Source organism: Sinohyriopsis cumingii, chromosome 4 (genome assembly GCF_028554795.1).
Source record: "Sinohyriopsis cumingii isolate HCF-2022 chromosome 4, ASM2855479v2, whole genome shotgun sequence".
NCBI lineage: Eukaryota > Metazoa > Mollusca > Bivalvia > Unionida > Unionidae > Sinohyriopsis > Sinohyriopsis cumingii.
The window spans coordinates 58,842,827-58,863,857 of record NC_142964.1 but is presented as its reverse complement, the minus strand read 5'-3'; positions in this window follow the sequence as shown (position 1 = coordinate 58,863,857).

Genomic DNA, 21,031 nt, shown 5'->3' with positions numbered 1-21,031 from the left:
CATCCCCGGACACCACTGAAGTACCTACTCCGGTAATGCAACCACCACCCCAAGATGAACCTAAAACAGGATCTGGTTTATGTCCTGATAATATCATCAATGACGTGTCACGGTTAGAAGTTCTCATAGGAGGAAAACGAGCTGGAAATAATTCACCAGAAATAACCAATGAAGCAGCTGATATTTGTCGGCGACTATTTCAAGGTGGTATCATGGATATCGGCGTTTACCGAGAACTTATTGATGAGCTCGTTGATGACTAGTTGTTAGATAAATGGTAAATAAAATAAGATGATTGTGCATGATAATCATCGTAAACCCACACAGGTTAGAGCGGTAAACTCACGATTACCAATCTATAGTGTTATTTACGGAAATGGACTTGGTGATGTCATTCGGGGATTATTCACGAGGATAGCTCCAAAAGTAGCACCTGTTGCAAAACAATTATCGATGAAGGCTATTGATATTGTTCGTGATAAAGCTCCTGGTGCAATTGTCAATGTTGCTGGTAAGGCGTTCTCGGCGATCAAAGAAAGATTAGCACGATTATTGCGACGAAAACAACAACCACCGGTGAAACTGGCAAGTACTGAGGTGATGCCCGCAGACGTAAGTAAAATAATAAATCAGGCTGCAAATCAAAAACTAGCGGCGATATCTGAAGAAGCAGAAAAAAATATAACAGCAAATTTAATAGCAGGAAGTGGTCTTCGTCGATGATGATCATCATTTGGAAAAATGGTAACTATAATAAAAATGTTCAGGCGCGAATCAGACCCAGCATTTGATATGGAGGCACCTGTCCTTAAGTACGAGTCAGTACGTGATTATCAGTTTTATTCTTATGACGCAAGACAACCAAATCATCAGGGGAGAATCGAATTACAGGTTCATGATACAAGTAGATATTTCTTGCCCGCTGAAGCGTTTATTGAAGTAGAAGGTAGACTTGTAACGAATGTTGTAGCTAATACGGCATATGCTGCTAATTTGCGTGTTGGTTTTGTCAACAACGGGATCATGGCGTTGTTTGATAGCGCCACATACATGATTGATGGAAAAAATATTGAATCAATTCAGAAGGATGTTGATGTTGCTACAACAATAATTGGTCTGGCGAGATATTCTGACGACTTTACAAGATCAGCTGGTCCAACAATGATGTTTGCTAAGGATATTACTGACAACGCTGATCATGTTCAGTATGCCAAAGCACTAATAACACGAGCTACTGCAGTTGATCCACAAACGGCTGATTTTGAGCACGCAGACAGACCAGGTGCTGATTATGATATTATAAAAAGCGTTAATGCGACTTACAACCTAGGATTTGCAACACGCCGGGCGGCGCTGTCGGGAAATGATAGAAATTTTTCGTGTGCAATTCCATTATCTCACATCTTTGGATTCTGCAGAAATGTTAGAAAAGTCATCTTTGGAGCTAAACACACAATTGTGCTCGTAAGAAAAGGTAATGATAATGATGCAATCTGGCGAGGTGCTGGTGTTGCCGAGGGTAAAGTAAATATATCAAAACTTTCATTGTGGATGCCAGTAATGACTCCATCTATTACTGAGGAACAAAAATTACTATCTTTTATGGATCAAGGCGGTAAATCATTGCTATCATGGTTAACAGTAACCACAGATGCTGCTCAAAGCAATATTAATGGTTTATTTACATGGCATATAGCATCACAACAGGGTGTTTCTGCACCACGACATATTTTTATTGCATTACAAGATAATGCTCGGACGAATAATCAACAACGTTCACATATGATATTTGACAACCTTGGAGTTAATGAAGTTTCCTTACGGATAAATGGACATCAAGAACCAGCCGAGGATATACAACTAAATTTTGATCAAAATCATGTAGCGCGCGCATATCATCGTTTAATGTCATTCATGGGACGTGATCAAAATGTAGATACCGGGTTGCAAATATCACAACTAGATTTTACAGGTCTATATCCGATTTATTATTTTTCACTAGAACATCTTGATTTATCCAAACAATCTGTTGTTGATATACACTTTCGAGCTCATGTTACTAACCCTCCTCCTGATATACCCGGTCCACCAGTTGTTCCCGGCTTCTACAGAGCGATCGCGGTCATACTTAGCGACAAGGCCATGTTACTTGAAAGTGGCAGTGGTCGAATGAGGGTCGTTGATGCACCGGTGGAAAATCTTTAATCGTGTTATTTAGAAAAATATATTTTATATAAAAATGTCGTATGGTCATGTTAATGTTACTCTGACCCCGGGTCAGGTAAAAAAGCTTCAATCAAAAACCGCCAACAAATGCGGAACTAAAATATCACTAAAACGAGATCAGATTGGTGGTGGTCCAAACAAATTATCGTTGACAAATAATCAGATTAAACATTTCAATAAAGCCCTAGAATCAAAAACTGGAGTTCAATTCCATCTCTCCCCGAGCGCCATCAAAGACATGGTTAAAACGGGTGGTATATTTCCATTTCTTGCGGCCATTCCGGCATTAATAGCTGCAGCTGCTCCAGCCTTAGCAAAAGCGGCCGCGTTAGGTGTTGCTGGAGGTGTTGCTGGAGCGGCGGGTAAAAAAGTTTTCGAAAAAGGGACGCGGTCTAAGATTACCGGGATCTCGTTGGGGGAGAGGCCTAAGGCTTCCAGGGTCACTTCGTTAGACGCTCCAGCATCAAATTTTGATTTACTTGATGCTGCTAAAAAATTAAAAATATCTGCCTTTAGAGGTGTTTTTATGCGAGATCAATTACCGAAACAACCAAACAAACTTGAAACAGGTATTATTAATCTTGACAAACGTTCCGGACCTGGTACTCATTGGGTATCATACGCGGTTGATCCACGTGGAATTGTTTATTTTGATTCGTACGGGTTAGCTCCACCTGTTGAATTTATCAAGTATGTCGCACCACTCCACGCAACAACTAGCGGTTCCAAAGTTTGGTATTCAACGCTACCCACACAAACAATGACAGATCCGCCAATATGCGGCCGTGAAGTAATTAATGTACTCGACGCTATATCAAAATCATCCAGGCCGCCACATAAAGTCGTGCACGATTATACAAGCAACCGATTTGTTGCGCGTAAAGCATTTTAAACAACGGATCTTATTATAATGGTTGACATCTACGGAAGATCTTCTACTAGTAAGAAAATAAAATCCGACGTTGATCTGTCGAAGTATGCGACTAAAGATGACCTCGCTGATATTATGAACCTGGCTGGAGTTGACCCAGATGAAGTTGTTATTTTTCAAGATCGATATGGTAAACTAAAAACCAGCAATATCAAATGGAATGATATAGTCCGGCGAGTACTTGGTGCAGTTACGGATAATATTCCCGTGTTTACTGACGGTGGTAGAATCAGAGATTCAAGTATGTCACTTAAAACCATCAGAGATGAAATTGCAAAAAGTGTTGCTAATCGCGTGAGAAACACCGGTGACACGATGACAGGTGAACTCAACATGAGCGGGAACAAAATAGTAGCTGTAACAGCTCCAAAATCTGACAACGACGTCGCAAACAAACTATACGTCGACGACGTGGATGGAAAACTATCCACGCTACGGGCCGAGTATGACGTTCACACGGGCGCGTTTACAAGGCTTCGAAGAAATTTTCAAAAAACCGATGATGCCATAAATAAGTTCTTTGGAACTCCTTCCGTCATTGACATGAAACTCGTTGATATCAAAAGTAACCTAGACACGATCAAACGAACACAACTAGACATCGTAGCGGGAATTCCTGAGATTATCAATAAAACCAATCTGATTAAAATTCCAGCTGAAATAACTCCCGGGCATATCACAAACATCGTATGCACGGTATCATCGGGATTTGCAACATGGTCAAAACAAAATAATACCATCAAATATACCGCAACAAGTACTGGCGTGTACAGGCTATCTGTGTTTAGTGCTGCAAAATTTGAAATATTTACAACGTTTCCATGGCGTCATTCCACCGACAGGTTTTCCGGGGTTGTATCTGTTATATTAAATATCGGAGCCGAGGAAATATTTATTCTGGAAGCAGCTGATAGGACATTAACCGCAACATCTTACTGGTGGTGTTTGGAATTTGTAGCTGAAGCACATCAATTGGTTACTGTATAAAAATATATATGGACGGTGCACAATACAGATACAATCAAGCGCGTGAATGGCAGGCGACGCTAAAAGATCAAGTCGATCAATATACAGTAAAAGTAAAAAAATATCGACGACGATTGGTTATCGTTGATGTGATTGTTTATTCAGTATCCGCTGTTGTTGCTGGAACCGGTGTAATATTATCAGCGTTGACAACGATGGCACCAGTAGCTGTAACTATCTGTATTTCAGCAGCAACAACTATTGCAGGTGTGCTTGGTATCATCACAAAAAAAATATGTACTTGTACGAACGAAAAGTTATCCGATTACAAAATAAAATTACATACAGCGACGGTAGCATACTCGAAATTATCCTCGTTGTTATCAGCGAGTCTCAGTGATGGAATTATATCTGATTTCGAATTTTCAATGATGACCAAAATATACGATGAAGGTATTAAAGATACAAGTATCAATAATGACAGAATTACTCCAGCAGATCGTGACCAACACAACTCCTCCAAAGATAACGATGATCTCGGTAAGTTCAACTAATCCTGAATTTAGTGTTAATTTTCCTACTGCAATTCCAGTAAAAGAAATAGCACTAGCACAATTACGAGTATATTACAGCTGGCCAAATATCAGATCAAAATCATTTCATGATACACCAGCAAATAATTCGCTTGTATTTACTAACAAGAACAAATCCGATGGAACACCTGACTGGGTTGTTGTTGGAATACCAACCGGCAGTTACCAGATTGAAGAGATCGGTGAGGAATTTGCGCGTAGAATAAAATCAATAACGGGAAAGGAATCAAAAATATCAATAAACGTTCATGAGCCGACGTTGTCCTCGACGGTTGAAATAAACTCGCCTGATTATGCCGTTGATATTTATCAATCTTCAATCAGATCCGTGCTAGGATGGCCTGAAATATCACCACCGATAACACCGATACCACCAGAACCGAAAAAGTCTGATTATGTCACGGATAGACAATCATATCATGAAATTAATCCATCATACGGGGAAAAACTACGTATTTTTAAAAATAAATTAATATTTAGCCATTTTCTCTTTCATCCCCCCATGGAGGCATGGACTTTTCTAAGTCGGGAGGGGGAAACAGGACATGTTTTGGGTTTTGATCGGAGTGATATTATTATATATTTTCAGGAAATCAATCAAAAATGTAAAAAACAACTAGATCAACTGAATCAATATTTTAACGAACATATGTTTGACATATCAGCGTCATCGCGTGAAAAAATCATCACGCGTGTGGAAATATTAAATCAGCTTATATCAGATATGGAATATTTTAATAACCGAATAGTTCAAGCGATGGTTAGTTTAGGATCATTTAAAAAATTTGATGCATATAAATGGTTAGAAAAATATAAATTAACAGAAGCCGATGTACCGAATTATAAATTCCCCGGGTATAGTGTAACCGAGTTAAGAAAATCTGTCAGTGATGTCATTGATGAGTTTTTTCCTAAAATACTCGATGCGTGGAAAAAACTAGCACCACCTCCAACCGTTCTCAGATATGATAATGATCCACACGGCGGCGGAAGACACGTATCCCCGCGGATCGTTAATATAACACCGACGGTCGCGGTCAATCTACTTTGTGACGTAATCGATGGCAGCTATCAAATAGATCTCGGAAGATCAAATCAGGCTCAACAAGGATACATCCTATACACGTTCACACCACAAGTTCCCCCTGGAAATTTAATCGTGCAAGAACCAACTAATCCTGTGTATTTGCGGTGTCACAATAATATGTTAACACGAATCAATTTTAAACTCACAGACCACCTTAATCGCTTGATTGACATACGTGAAGAAGAGCTTGTAATAAATCTGTATGTAAAGTCGTAAAGACTTCCGTCTTAAGGATTTCTGTCCTAAGACTTCTGTCTTAAGGATTTCTGTCCTAAGACTTTTGTCGTAGATCTTCATGTAATGGAGGGTTTTACACGCGAGGATTTCTTAACAGTTAGAAGAACATTTGTAACAGAGATCAGACTCAAATTCGATCAACTTAAAAAAATATTTTATTATTACTGGCACAAATTTGTGTTTGGTACAAATTAATCGGCCCAGGCAACTAAAAAAGCTAGTCGATGAAAGTAAAATTAAAATTTCTATCACAAAAAAAATAATATTTATTAATTTTCCTGATTTTTACTGAAATTGTACAAATTACTTGATTTTGACTACCAACTACCCCGTCAGAAACATAAAAATGCACGAACTACTTGATTTTGACTACCAACCCCACCGTCAGAAACATAAAAATGCACGAACTACTTGATTTTGACTACCAACTACCCCGTCAAAATCAAGAAAGTTCTAACCTTGTCAAATTGTTCCTAACAAATTTTATTTATTATAAATTAATTTTATTTATTAATAATATTATTTTTACTGAGATTTTTATTTTTTTTTTACTAAAATACAACGAAATTGCTCAATTTTCCTGATTTTGACTACCAACTACCCCGTCAGAAATCAAGTAGTTCGTGCATTTTTCTTTGATTTTGACTACCAACTACCCCGTCAGAATCAAGTAATTTGTGCATTTTTCTTGATTTTAGTAAAAAAAAAATAAATCCTCAGTAAAAATAAAATTTATAATAAATAAAATTTATTAGGAACAAATTTGACAAGGTTAGAACTTTCTTGATTTTGACTACCAATACACGTGGTCAGCGTTGACTTGGACCCCAGTTACCAAAACTTTCATTTTCATTATCACCAGTAACGAAGTTACCTTGGATCGTTTCACCAGTAACGAAGTTACCTTGGATCGTTTCACCAGTAACGAAGTTACCTTGGATCGTTTCACCCGTAACGAAGTTACCTTGGATCGTTTCACCAGTAACGGGGTTACTCTCTGACATAATTTTTCTTAATAGTCTTATACGGGTACTAATCGTTTTCTTTGCCTCATACTCGTGGGATAATAACGACTTAATTCTTTCTACGGCGGTAGAAAGAGGAACGAACTCCTTCACATGATCATCTTCTACGGTAGCTAGCGACTGAAACATTGCCGATTGAATCCGTTTCATGAGCCTGTATTCAGATGATAGTGTGTGTGTCCCCATGGTTTTACGTTCTTGTAAAATCTCAAAGTCAGAAACTATTTTTTCAGGATTAAGTTCATCAGATATATTAATTCCATCTTTTTTTAATTTTTTAATAGCGACAATTACATCATTGATATTTTCATGGTTCATTATATAATATATAAATCTTTAAAATAAAAAAAATATCCCTAGAACACCTATCGAGTGTATTAGCGAGTTCGTCGGGATGTTTCAGGGACAGCACAACATATACAATGAATGAAGAGCTCCTATCGAGTGTATTAGCGAGCTCAGATTATGAATGAAGAGCCCCTATCGAGTGTATTAGCGAGCTCAGATTATGCTTGGACGGCACAAACATATAACTTAACTAAGGAAATGGATATATACAATGAAATGAATGATATACAATGAAATGGTTATATACAATGAATGAAGAGCCCCTATCGAGTGTATTAGCGAGCTCAGATTATGAATGAAGTACAAACATATAACTTAACTAAGGACAGTACAAACATATACGCTCAGCAAAATCACACCCACAATAATTAATCCAGTGGGTGATACGAAAATATGTATCAACCACAAGTCAATATTGTGGTTTGTGAATTTGCTGAGCGGAGGGGTTCTTGCGGTTCCCCCCACTATTATAAAAATCGCAATTATGCGCACCACCGACAAATTGTCAGCCATGGGGATTCGATCCTGGACCGCGAGCGTCACAGTCCAATACCATACTGATCGAGCTATCAAACATTGTTACGAACATATGTTTCGGAAGTTAATATATAGCTAGCTATATAGCTAAGGAACCAATATTTACAGTAAACAGCGGTTTCTGAATAATAACGGTTTCTGTATTTAACAGTTTCTGTATTTGTAGCGGTTTCTGGATAATAACAGTTTTTGTATTTATAACAGTTTCTGAATAATAGTTTCTGTATTTATAACAGTTTCTGAATAATAGTTTCTGTATTTGTAGCTGGTTTCCTAAGCAGACCGAAAATCAATAATAACAGTAGCATTAATGCACCAGTCAAAGAACTTTCCAGAATGTAAGTTCAGTGAACACACAACTGCAGGTCAATTACAATGAGTAACGGTTTCTGTTTACACACAGCTTCCTACGGATCAATAATATTATCATGTGTTGTATGATGGGAAAATATTTAAAAAACATAAATAATACTTCTACGAGTAATTAGTTACGATGTAATTAGTTACGATGTAATTAGTTAAACTGACTAATTACGATCATAAAAAAACCAACCATCTACGAAGAAAACTATATATTACAAAGTAATCTCCCCTTATGTAATCAAAAATTCAGTAGTGTATGGAGGACCTACTGTGACATAAATTAAAAAAATTAATTCAATGTGGTGATGATAGTTAATAATGTGGTGATGATAGTTAATAATGTGGTGATGATAGTTATTGATACTGAAATGTAATTTTCTGCTTATATTTTTTCGAAAAAGCTGTTTTATATATATTTTCTGCCACTCTTTGTACTGAATGCGAGTGAATATCAAAATATTTTGCAGCTGAACGCATCGAACGAAACATAATTATTTTACCGGTTTCTATGTTTGTAGAAATTACCGCCCTCTTTCCGATTGTCTTACATCTTCCTGTATTACCGCGTGTATTATTCTCGCTGTGAGAGATAGCTTGTAAATTGGATAAATTATTGTTTTGAGTGTCCCCGTCAATATGATCAATAACAAGACCATCATTGATCACTCCGAAGAAACATTCATACGTAAATCTATGACAGAAATAATGTTTTTTCCCAACTGTAAATCTAAGATAACCAACATCATTAATACGACCAACTGGTCTCTTCAACTTGCAGTGTCTGATGATACCATTAATATTTGATTCATAGTTTGTTATGACAGGATGTGGGACAAATATATTTTGCTCCATTATAATAATATTATATGTTTAAATCATTGTTTGTCTGAAATCTTGATATATAATCCTTCACGGATTTTATAGCGTTTTCACCGCTATTATTTTTTTTGTCATAATATCTTTTAAGCTCTCTGAACCGTTTCCCGCCACACTTTCCACATAATTCTGTCTTTCCTCGCACTCCAATACCACACCGCAGACATGGTATTGGTCCTAGACTTCCTCGTCGTATGTTTTGTGAGTGCATCCAACAAAATTCCTTTCTACAGGATTTGTTGCATCGATTTACTGAGCCGATCATCAACCATCTACATTGGGACATTGTATATATATATATATAATTTTCTTTATTTAAATATTTGTTTTAATTATATGAACGAGTTTGAGAGATTATCCCAAACTAGGCCTGTTAAGTATAAATTCAACCTTGACAGATTATCTTCTGACTTGCCAGTACGAGATCTGGTTGATCCGAAAAATAAAAGTTTGATCTCGAAAATTCATGACGCTAAGAAAGAATTTTACACGGATGGTGCATCTCATACATGGTCAACGTTCAAGATTATACGCAACACTGTCACGGACGCCACAATGAATGACAAGCGAGCGGCAACTATCATTAACTACATCGCTGAATACGAGGGCAATCAAAAATATTTCTTCAGAGTAAAATTTATTGTATTAACAGAAACAGATAGTTGGATTATCCGTGACAAGTATGATCCTGTCCTTGGTAATAATAAAACTATCATATTAAGTAAAAATTCCAGACCGGGTCTATTGACTGGTATTGATAAACAGTATTATGAGCGAGCGTATCCTGTAACAGCAGTTATTTATGGAATTTATGAGATAAATAAAAAACCCAACGTTGATAAACTAGCGCCGATGAAATTTTCAAGGTTAAATTGTGTAGCTGAACGAGTAATAGAACACTTTACAAACGCGATGCGTGGAAATGGATTAACTGATTTAAGGCGTGAAAAAATAAACTCGTGGGCTGATTCAGTTAAGGATACCGGTGCTACAATAAAAGATGTTGCTGAGTTAGGAAAAATATTAAAATTTCCAATAACTGTGGCGACAATAACGGGAGAAGTACTGTACCAGTCGAAATATAAATCGAAAGGAGCTCCAATAAATATTATCGATCATAACGCGCACGCATGGACTAACGCAGTAACAATATTTCCACGTGATCGAACTGTTAGATTTTACCCCACAAAATTATCTGTGGCAGATATGAGTATGTTTGATTTTATCAACGAAATAAGTAAAACCGATCCTGTATCGGTATGGTTATTTAAAAGTAATGAGGAGGGTGAATTTGATCAGTTTGTCAAACCGAACGGTGAAATATATCGCACAGAATCCCTCCATGACGAGATGAAAAATCTTGCGACGTTTTTACAGTGCAAGCACGCGGAAAATACTGACAAATTACTAACTAATTGTTTTACCGTTCCATCTGTTGCGGCTCATTTCGCCAGGGAACGAAATTCATGGAAACCAACACGATTTGATTTACTCGAGGACGTACGCGCAAGTTGCGTCGAATATGGACATGGCGGATTATGGAATACCAAATACAATTACAATGATGTTATTTCGGTTGATATGGTTGCATGTTATCCAGGAAGTTTTCTGGGATACGGAGATTGTTCTACGTACTTTGAAAGATTTGGTCACCCAACAAACGAGATGACGCGGGTGGCAATTAATGGACCATTACCTGATTTTGATCTGACTGGATTCGCCTGTATTGAGTCGTTCGAGTTTAACGAAAATCTTCACAAGATTTGTTATGTTTGGTTTGGCAGACATTTTTGTGAAAAACGTTGGGCACCTATAGTTTTGTTGCGATATATGCTAGATTGTGCGATACTGACATCGTTGGTGGTCAGTGAGGCAATTATATCATATCATGCACAGACCAAAGTTTGGTTGCCCATGTCAGATTCTGAAGTTATTAGCGAGTTTAAGGATGTTTCCAAAGATGATATTCCTAATAAACTCAAAACCGCAAAAGATCTCGGTAGAAAAATTATAGGTAAATTTACTCAAGGTGGTGCATATGATTATAAAAGACATCACGCACGATTAATTTTAGATGATGCCGAGTACGATTTTATAATCGCTGATACAACGGCGAAAAATACATTTGTAAATCGAGAGAGTGTTTATTTATCCGACGGAACAAAATTAGGTACGATCGTTAGTTACATAAATGACGTATCCCCGCAATATACTCATCTAAGATCTTCCATGTTGGCTTATGTTTCTATAAATTTATTATCGATGATTAATAGATTTCCTGAGACCGCAGTCAGAGTCGCAACGGACTCGTTTTATATTTCAAGTAAATATTTAGAATCTGTTATGAAATTTACAAGTAATAATGAACGATGGGGTTCGTGGAGAATAAAAAAGGAACTATTACACAATTATACAGAATCAGCAGATGTTCCAGTGAGAGATGTTTATCGTGAGGGTAATAAAATATCAGAAATGTCAAAGGCACCATCGTTGAGTGATCCAATAACCAGATATAAGACAGTATATCTCAATGGACCTGGTGGATGCGGCAAAACAACTCGAACGATTAATGTTTTTAGAAATTCAGATATAATCGTGCTGACACCCACACATAGACTTGCACGTGAGATGAAACAGCGGCAAGTACAATCGTGTACGTATCATAGTTTCTTCCGATGGCGCGGGGATACATGGACTCCTGAACGGATGGGAGAAAAATATATACCTAAAATAATTATTTGGGACGAGATATGCACGGTGTCATTGGATACATTAAAAATGTTTCTTGATTGGTTGTTGACAAAAAATACCGCCATAATAATGTGTGGCGATCATGGTCAACCTCCGCCCTTTGTTGGACCATCTCCACATGATTGGTTAAAAAATTTCGTTGATTATTACGAAGAAATAGATGATGATCATAGAGCTCTTGATGCAAATTTGAAGGAGTTTAAAAAATTAATCAGATTACAATCAAACAAAATTCAGTGTGAAATAATACGTGGAGTGATCTCAGAGACATCAATGAGTGATTTTTTGAACTCATGGAGACCCACCGATTTGATCGTAGCAAGTAGAAAAATAATCAGAGACGCTTTACAACAACAGTTATTTCAACTACATAAAGAACAATATTCAGAACTACCCGTTCCGTTGTGTTATAGACCATCAGATACACGAAAACAGAATATTAATGTTGATATTCCAGGACCCTTGACAGAGTCAAGGAAACAGAATCTCGTATTAAATGATATTGTCGCCGTTGATATCAGTGTGGTCGAAGATGCATTACGCGCTGACAAATCTCCATGGGTGTTGGGATACGCTATGACGATCCACTCGTCTCAGGGATTAACTATTTCTGATACACGAGTCTGGATTGTAGACGATCGCATCGAGTGGTCAAATTTAGTTTATTTAGCGGTATCGAGGGTCAGAAATATATCTCAATTACGTAGAATCATAATTCCTGAAATCGTTGATAAATTTAACATCATCGATGATGATATAATAAGAAAAAAATTAATCGGATACAAACAATCTGACAAAAAAAATAAACGCGACTTTGATCTTGATGTTGAATTTATTATTGAGTTAAAACAGCAGCAGAACAATCATTGCGCATGTTGTAATTGTATAATGTTATGGCGATATTCGAGTAATGATTCAAGACAATTTACCGTAGATAGAAAAGATAATAGTCGCGGTCATACACGAGAAAATTCCATGTTGACCTGTCTCGAATGTAATCGACGTAGAGGCGCTAGCGCCTTGGGTGCTGGCACTAGTGCTAGTTAAGTGATCGAAATCACCGGAGTGATCGCGGTGGTAGTTGTGTATCCGCGGGGATTATTTGTAGTTGTTCACGTGTAAATCCACGTTGAGGAGCAGCAGAATCTAATCTGTAGATTGCAGGTCTGGAAACGCCTACATTTCTTCCAGTGGATCTTGTCACGGTAGATATTTTGTGTGTGGTAACACTCCAAATAGGATCAGTCGCTCTCGCTTTACCACCTTCAAGTTCACCAGGCTCATATAAATATCTGACTGTAACATCACCTAATATTTTTTGTTTTCCAGCATCTTTTCGTTGTGTTGGTATATTTTTTTTTGTGACCGCGCTAGTGGGTTTCATGTTGGTTGTTCGTGTGATTTCATTATTTAATGCAGCTATCACGCTTGGTAATCTTGCAACCCATTCGCGAGATCTTTTATCCTGAATAAATTCCCTCGCGTATTGATATCCAAATAACCGTTCAGCAAGTGTTCGATTAAATCGCTCAACAATTGCTTGATCACGGTGAATTGCAGTATGACCTCGTCGTATTTTGGTATTATGTTGTTTCATCAACGATGATACTGGACCAAGAAATTCCTTACCAGGATCAACCTGTAGTAGCTGCGGCCATCGTAGACCACCTCGTTGATAAATTCGTTCAAACGCATCGGCTACTTCAGATGATGTTTTCGCTGATAGCGGCTCTGCTTCTTTATATCTACTTGCAACATCAACTACGGTTAGCGCGTATTTGTACGTTTTTCCACGCACAGTATCATGCGGTAAAAACAGAATATCAGCTTGATGAACTTCATTAGGAACACTGACATCGAAATACGAGTACTGAATTTGTTTAGGACGTGGTAGATAAATTTGCCATATTGCTTGTTTAGATAACCACGTTTTAGCAGTAGAATGTTTAACCGATGCTGCATCAGCGAGTTTACCAATTGCTGCTTTGCCTCTCCAGTATCCTCTCGGTGAATAATAAATTGATTCCATTATTAATTACCAGCCCCAATCGCTAATTTACCTTTCATCGAGGATCTTACTAACCAATTAGCTAATGATTCTCTAATATTTTTATTTTTTATAGAATTTAATGAATGAATTAATTTTACATCTGCAATATGCCTATCTTGTAGATTTTTACTTTTATAAGCTACATCATGAGCATGACAAGCTCGATCAATAGCATTTATTGGTTCCTCGCCTGGTTTTGGTTGATCTTGATTATCGAGCCTGATATCGAGTCGAGTACCAGGACCGCAATAATTATATCCTGGTAGATGTTTTTCTCCGCTGTATTTAGCCCATGGAGCACCTGGAAACTTTGACATCAAATTAGCAATATCACCACCGCGCTTATTAGGTAAAAATGAAAATTTCTTTCTACCGCATGCAGAACATTTTCCACCGTACGCTATTTTTTTATTTTTTGTTATAACCGTAGCTAAATCAATAGTTGGAGTTTTAACTTTACAGCGTAAACAATATAAATTCATGTTATAATATATATGGATATAATTGATTTCTCAGCAACTCGGCAGCGAGAGCCAGTTAAGCATCATCCTGCGCTACCGAACTCCATCAGAATGATTATCATAGGACCATCTGGATCGGGTAAGACGCAATTATTACTTAATCTGATAATGAGATGGTTGAAATGGGATAAATTATATTTAGTAGCACCATCCGTTGATGATCAGCGATGTTATGATGTACTTAAAGATTTCAATGAAAACGCGCGATTACTGGATGAAGATAATGATGTTATAGAGTTTATAACCGATATTGATGAAGCACCATCTGTAGATTCCATAGACGGATTTATTAATAATTTAGTTGTATACGACGATGTGATGCTAGATAAACAATCAAATCCAGCCAGAATATTTTCCCGAGGGAGACACAAAAATACAGACGTGATCTATGTTACTCAACGATATACACAAATACCAAAAGTGATCAGAGACAACTGCAACATTTTAGTTGTGTTTAATGGCGTAGACACACACACGTTGCGAAATATTCATCAAACCTGGTGTGGTGGTGACATGGATATAATTAAATTCAAAAATTTCTTCTCACGAGCGCAAGCTACCCCACATGGATTTATAACAATAAATTTACATGATCCAAGAACAAGATATCGTGTGGGTATTGATAAAATATTTGGGTAACAGGGGGAGCAGCAGAGAGGGTACCTACCAACGTTGGTCGTCAAAAAAATAAACAAGAAATAAATAAACACGTAGAGTACTTTATTTTTTCAGCTACTATTTCAAACTGAGGTTTTATTAGCACAATCGGTCATTGCAAAAATAAACATCTCAAGGAAAGTTCATTTGTAAAATCTGGACCTTTCTACGAGATGATTTATTTGTTTGTTTTATTTGTTTTGTCGGAATTCTATGGTCTGTTCACCCTCTCTGCTGCTGGACCAATCAGAATCACATAAAGTGATATGTTCACATGTTATAATATCAAAAATATGAAACTGCACACACTATAGACAAAGTGTACAGACTAAAAAAAAAAACCAATATATATCTGTTGATACAAAGTTATATATGTAATTGGTTAAACTTCAATTAACAATACTATTTATCGAGACATTTGCATACAACATGTAGAAAGGATCATGGAGAAGTACTGGATACATAATTTAAGAGCGGAAATAATTATGAAGATTTTCCGATATTGTACCTCATTCAGGTTGTTGTATTATATTGGTGATGATGATCATGATGATGATATGTTGATAATTATGACGATTATGATCAGCAAGAGTACGAATTTATGTACATATACTGTTTTCACTACGTGTTGTGCGGGATCATTTTCGATAGATAGTATTTGCACCTCTGAATCAATCTATGCAGTATTTGCCCATTAGATATTTATGGAGCGGTGTGGTTATTTCCCTTCTTCTCTCCTGATTTCGTTTAGCTGTTTGTTTTCTGTTCTCATGCCCGCAGTAGATTGGTATGTGCATTCATTTATATTTGTCTACATGTCTTGATACATGTATGCTTGTCTATATATTTATATATCTATTTCATTCAAGAACATTCCTTTACAAATGCCCCCTTCTTTCTGTCCCTCGTTCTCTAAGATAACGTATCTAAGATAATAATATTTCTCTCCTGTAATGAAAAGTCTGTGTATTTATCACTTCCTGTAATAAAAAATGTATGTATGTATGTATGTATGTATGTATGTATGTATGTATGTACTAAAAGAAACTTGTTTGTAATAGTTCAATGGTCGTTTTGTTCTCTTTTGTTTTGAGGTTTCTTTCCATGTTTGTATCTTTGTGTGTACTTCTATGTAAATTTGTTGTAAAGCACTTTGAGCTTTTACCGATAATGCCAGTAAATTATATAAATAGGAAGTATTTTCTATATTAAATTCTTTATATACGTAACGAGAGGGTTTTCACTACATGTTGTGCGAAATAATTTTAGGTCTCACTGGATAGTTTCGTATTTTGAAACCTCCCTAATATTTTAGGTAGAAGGCATGAACCTAATTATCACAAGCCTAGCATTTAGAAATTCACACATAATCTAAATCTGTAATGTGGTTTAGATTTACTTTGAGTTGGGCTTGGAAATGGGTTGGCTTGTTGGTGACTGCCTGTCACAGTTAGACGAGCATTGGAGATCAAATGTGTAACTTGGGCTGCAAATGAGCAGTCGACTTGGCTTACGTATTTACAGAGGTAAATATCTAAAACTCTAGATGGTTGAGGGGTGATGAAAAGTATGCTAATTTGTTATAATACTAGTGAACTTTATTCATGCATAAGGGACATACTGATTCTTTTAACTGCTTTATCACCGGAAAATATTCAAAATAGCTTTTCCTGTCAAAAATGAATGTAAAATCTAGGGATTGGTGGCAGTGTTGGTTCAGTATAAAAACTACCAGTTGCATGAGGAATTAACCTGATTGCTGCAGTCAAAATCTCACATGTATGATTTCTCCAAAAGTCATTAGTTTGTTTTATTTGTATCTTCAGTGTAAAATTCTTATTTTTCTGCAATAGGCCATTGTTGGATGAAAATTCACCATAAAAAATGTCCAGTGAGACCTTAGCTAGATTTTATGCATTATTTGCATTTAGATATTTATGGAGCGGTGTAGTTATTTCCCTTCTCTCCTGATTATTTTTAGCTGTTTATGTTCTGTTCTCATGAGCTCAATAGATAGGTCTGTGCATTCAGATTTATCTACGATAATGTGTTTTGGGTTCGGGAGTAAGTGGTACGGGATCGGCTTATACCTTTTAGTCCGCATCCTAAAAATGTTCTTTGAGATATTAAGAAGTAACGCTATATTTTATAGTAATTTGTCTGTTAGATACAAACAATGAGGAAATAATGGCTGACATAGGATGTAGTTTCGATACTGATCTTTTATAATCTAATTCCACATTCATTCTTACTTGTATATAATGGAACAATCCGTGCGTACGGTATATTCCAACATAATAAATAACTCTTATCTCATGTAGCAGCAGAGAGGGTGAACAGACCACTTAAGGGAGTGGTCACCCTTGTGTTTGACCAAAAAAAAATAGTGACCCTTCATAGAGGTCAATACCACGTCTACGATTATTGTTTGTCCCAAACAGAATTGTAGACGCCCCTCTCTGCTGCTATCTATGTTGTAAAAGAAATTTTAAATTTGATGAATATTTTTCTTTTCATCTGAAACTTCGGAATCTTCGGAATCTTCATCTGTTTCATCTTCATCTGAATCTTCGGAATTTGTTCTATGTTTCAAGTAATATTCAAGTTCTGATGGTGGTTTTTCTATTTTTGGATTTATGTTCTTTCTTTTTCTGTAATAGTTCATCAAACTTCTGTATCGATCTCCACCGCAATTTTTGCAAATCTGATATAATCCTCTAACGCCTTTGTTACAACCAACACAACTTCGTGGACCAGCATGAAGATTTTTCTTTATAAGATAATTATCTTTCTTGCAATATTCTCCACGGCATTTTTTATTACATTTGTTAGTGGTTCCTTGACGCAGCCACGCACAGTTGTTCATTATATTAATGATATCTGTTTAATTAAATTTAATTTTATCATCACCCCTGTTACCCAAATATTTTATCAAGACCCACACGATATCTTGTTCTTGGATCATGTAAATTTATTGTTATAAATCCATGTGGGGTAGCTTGCGCTCGTGAGAAGAAATTTTTGAATTTAATTATATCCATGTCACCACCACACCAAGTTTGATGAATATTTCTAAGTGTGTGTGTGTCTACGCCATTAAACAAAACTAAAATGTTGCAGTTGTCTCTGATCACCTTCGGAATTTGTGTATATCGTTGAGTAACATAGATCACGTCTGTATTTTTGTGTCTCCCTCGGGAAAATATTCTGGCTGGATTTGATTGTTTATCTAGCATCACATTGTCGTATACAACTAAATTATTAATAAATCCGTCTAAAACATCTACGGATGGTGCTTCATTAATATCGGTTATAAACTCTATAACATCATTATCTTCATCCAGTAATCGTGCGTTTTCACTGAAATCTTTAAGTACATCATAGCATCGTTGATCATCAACGGATGGTGCTACTAAATATAATTTATCCCATTTCAACCATCTCATTATCAGATTAAGTAATAATTGCGTCTTACCCGATCCAGATGGTCCTATGATAATCATTCTGATGGAGTTCGGTAGCGCAGGATGGTGTTTAACTGGCTCTCGTTTTCTTGTTGCTGAGAAATCAATTATATCCATATATATTATAACATGAATCTATATTGTTTACGCTGTAAAGTTAAAACTCCAACTACTGATTTAGCTACGGTTATAACAAAAAATAAAAAAATAGCGTACGGTGGAAAATGTTCTGCATGCGGTAGAAAGAAATTTTCGTTTTTACCTAATAGGCGCGGTGGTGATATTGCTAATTTGATGTCAAAGTTTCCAGGTGCTCCATGGACTAAATACAGCGGAGAAAAACACCTACCAGGATATAATTATTGCGGTCCTGGTACTCGACTCGATATCAGGCTCGATAATCAGGATCAACCAAAACCAGGCGAGGAACCAATAAACGCTATTGATCGAGCTTGTCATGCTCATGATGTAGCTTATAAAAGTCAAAATCTACAACATAGGCATATTGCAGATGTGAAATTAATTCATGCATTAAATTCTATAAAAAAAATAAAAATATTAGAGAATCATTAGCTAATTGGTTAGTAAGATCCTCGATGAAAGGTAAATTAGCGCTTGGAGCTGGTAATTAATAATGGAATTAATTTATTATTCACCAAGAGGATACTGGAGAGGCAAAGCAGCAATTGGTAAACTCGCTGATGCAGCAGCGGTTAAACATTCTACTGCTAAAGCGTGGTTATCCAAACAAGCAATATGGCAAATTTATCTACCACGTTCTAAACAAATTCAGTACTCGTATTTCGATGTCAGTGTTCCTAATGAAGTTCATCAAGCTGATATTCTGTTTTTACCGCATGATACTGTGCGTGGAAAAACATACAAATACGCGTTAACCGTAGTTGATGTTGCAAGTAGATATAAAGAAGCAGAGCCGCTATCAGCGAAAACATCATCTGAAGTAGCCGATGCGTTTGAACGAATTTATCAACGAGGACTCGCGATGGCCACAGCTACTACAGGTTGATCCTGGCAAGGAATTTCTTGGTCCAGTATCATCGCTGATGAAACGACATAATACCAAAATACGACGAGGTCATACTGCAATTCATCGTGATCAAGCAATTGTTGAGCGATTTAATCGAACACTTGCTGAGCGGTTATTTGGATATCAATACGCGAGGCAATTTATTCAGGATAAAAGATCTCGCGAATGGGTTGCAAGATTACCAAGCGTGATAGCTGCATTAAATAATGAGATCACACGAACAACCAACATGAAACCCATTAATGCAATTACAAAAAAAAATATACCAACACAACGAAAAGATGTTGAAAAACAAAAAATATTAGGTGATGTTACAGTCAGATATTTATATGAGCCTGGTGAACTTGAAGGTGGTAAAGCGAGAGCGACTGATCCTATTTGGAGTGTTACCACACACAAAATATCTACCGTGACAAGATCCACTGGGAGAAACGTAGGCGTTTCCAGACCTGCAATCTACAGATTAGATTCTGCTGCTCCTCAACGTGGATTTACACGTGAACAACTACAAATAATTACCGCGGATACACAACTACCACCAAAATCACTTCAGTGATTTCGATCACTTAACTAGCACTAGCGCCAAGGGTGCCTGCACTCAAGGCGCTAGCGCCTCTACGTCGATTACACTCAAGACAGGTTAACATGGTATTTTCTCGTATATGCCTGCGACTATTATCTTTTCTATCTACGGTAAATTGTCTTGAATCATTACTCGAATATCGCCATAACATTATACAATTACAACTGGCGCAATGATTATTCTGCTGCTGTTTTAACTCAATAATAAATTCAACATCAAGATCAAAGTCACGTTTATTTTTTTTATCAGATTGTTTGTATCCGATTAATTTTTTTCTTATTATATCATCATCGATGATGTTAAATTTATCAACGATTTCAGCAATTATAATTCTACGTAATTGAGATATATTTCTGACCCTCGATACCGCTAAATAAACTAAATTTGACCACTCGATGCGATCGTCTACAATCCAGACTCGTGTATCAGAAATAGTTAATCCCTGAGACGAGTGGATTGTCATGGCGTATCCCAACACCCATGGAGATTTGTCAGCGTGTAATGCATCTTCAACCACACTGATATCAACGGCGACAATATCATTTAATACGAGATTCTGTTTCCTTGACTCTGTCAAGGGTCCTGGAATATCAACATTAATATTCTGTTTTCGTGTATCTGATGGTCTATAACACAACGGTACGGGTAATTCTGAATATTTTTTTTTATGTAGTTGAAATAACTGTTGTTGTAAAGCGTCTCTGATTATTTTTCTACTTGCTACGATCAAATCGGTGGGTCTCCATAATTTTAAAAAATCACTCATTG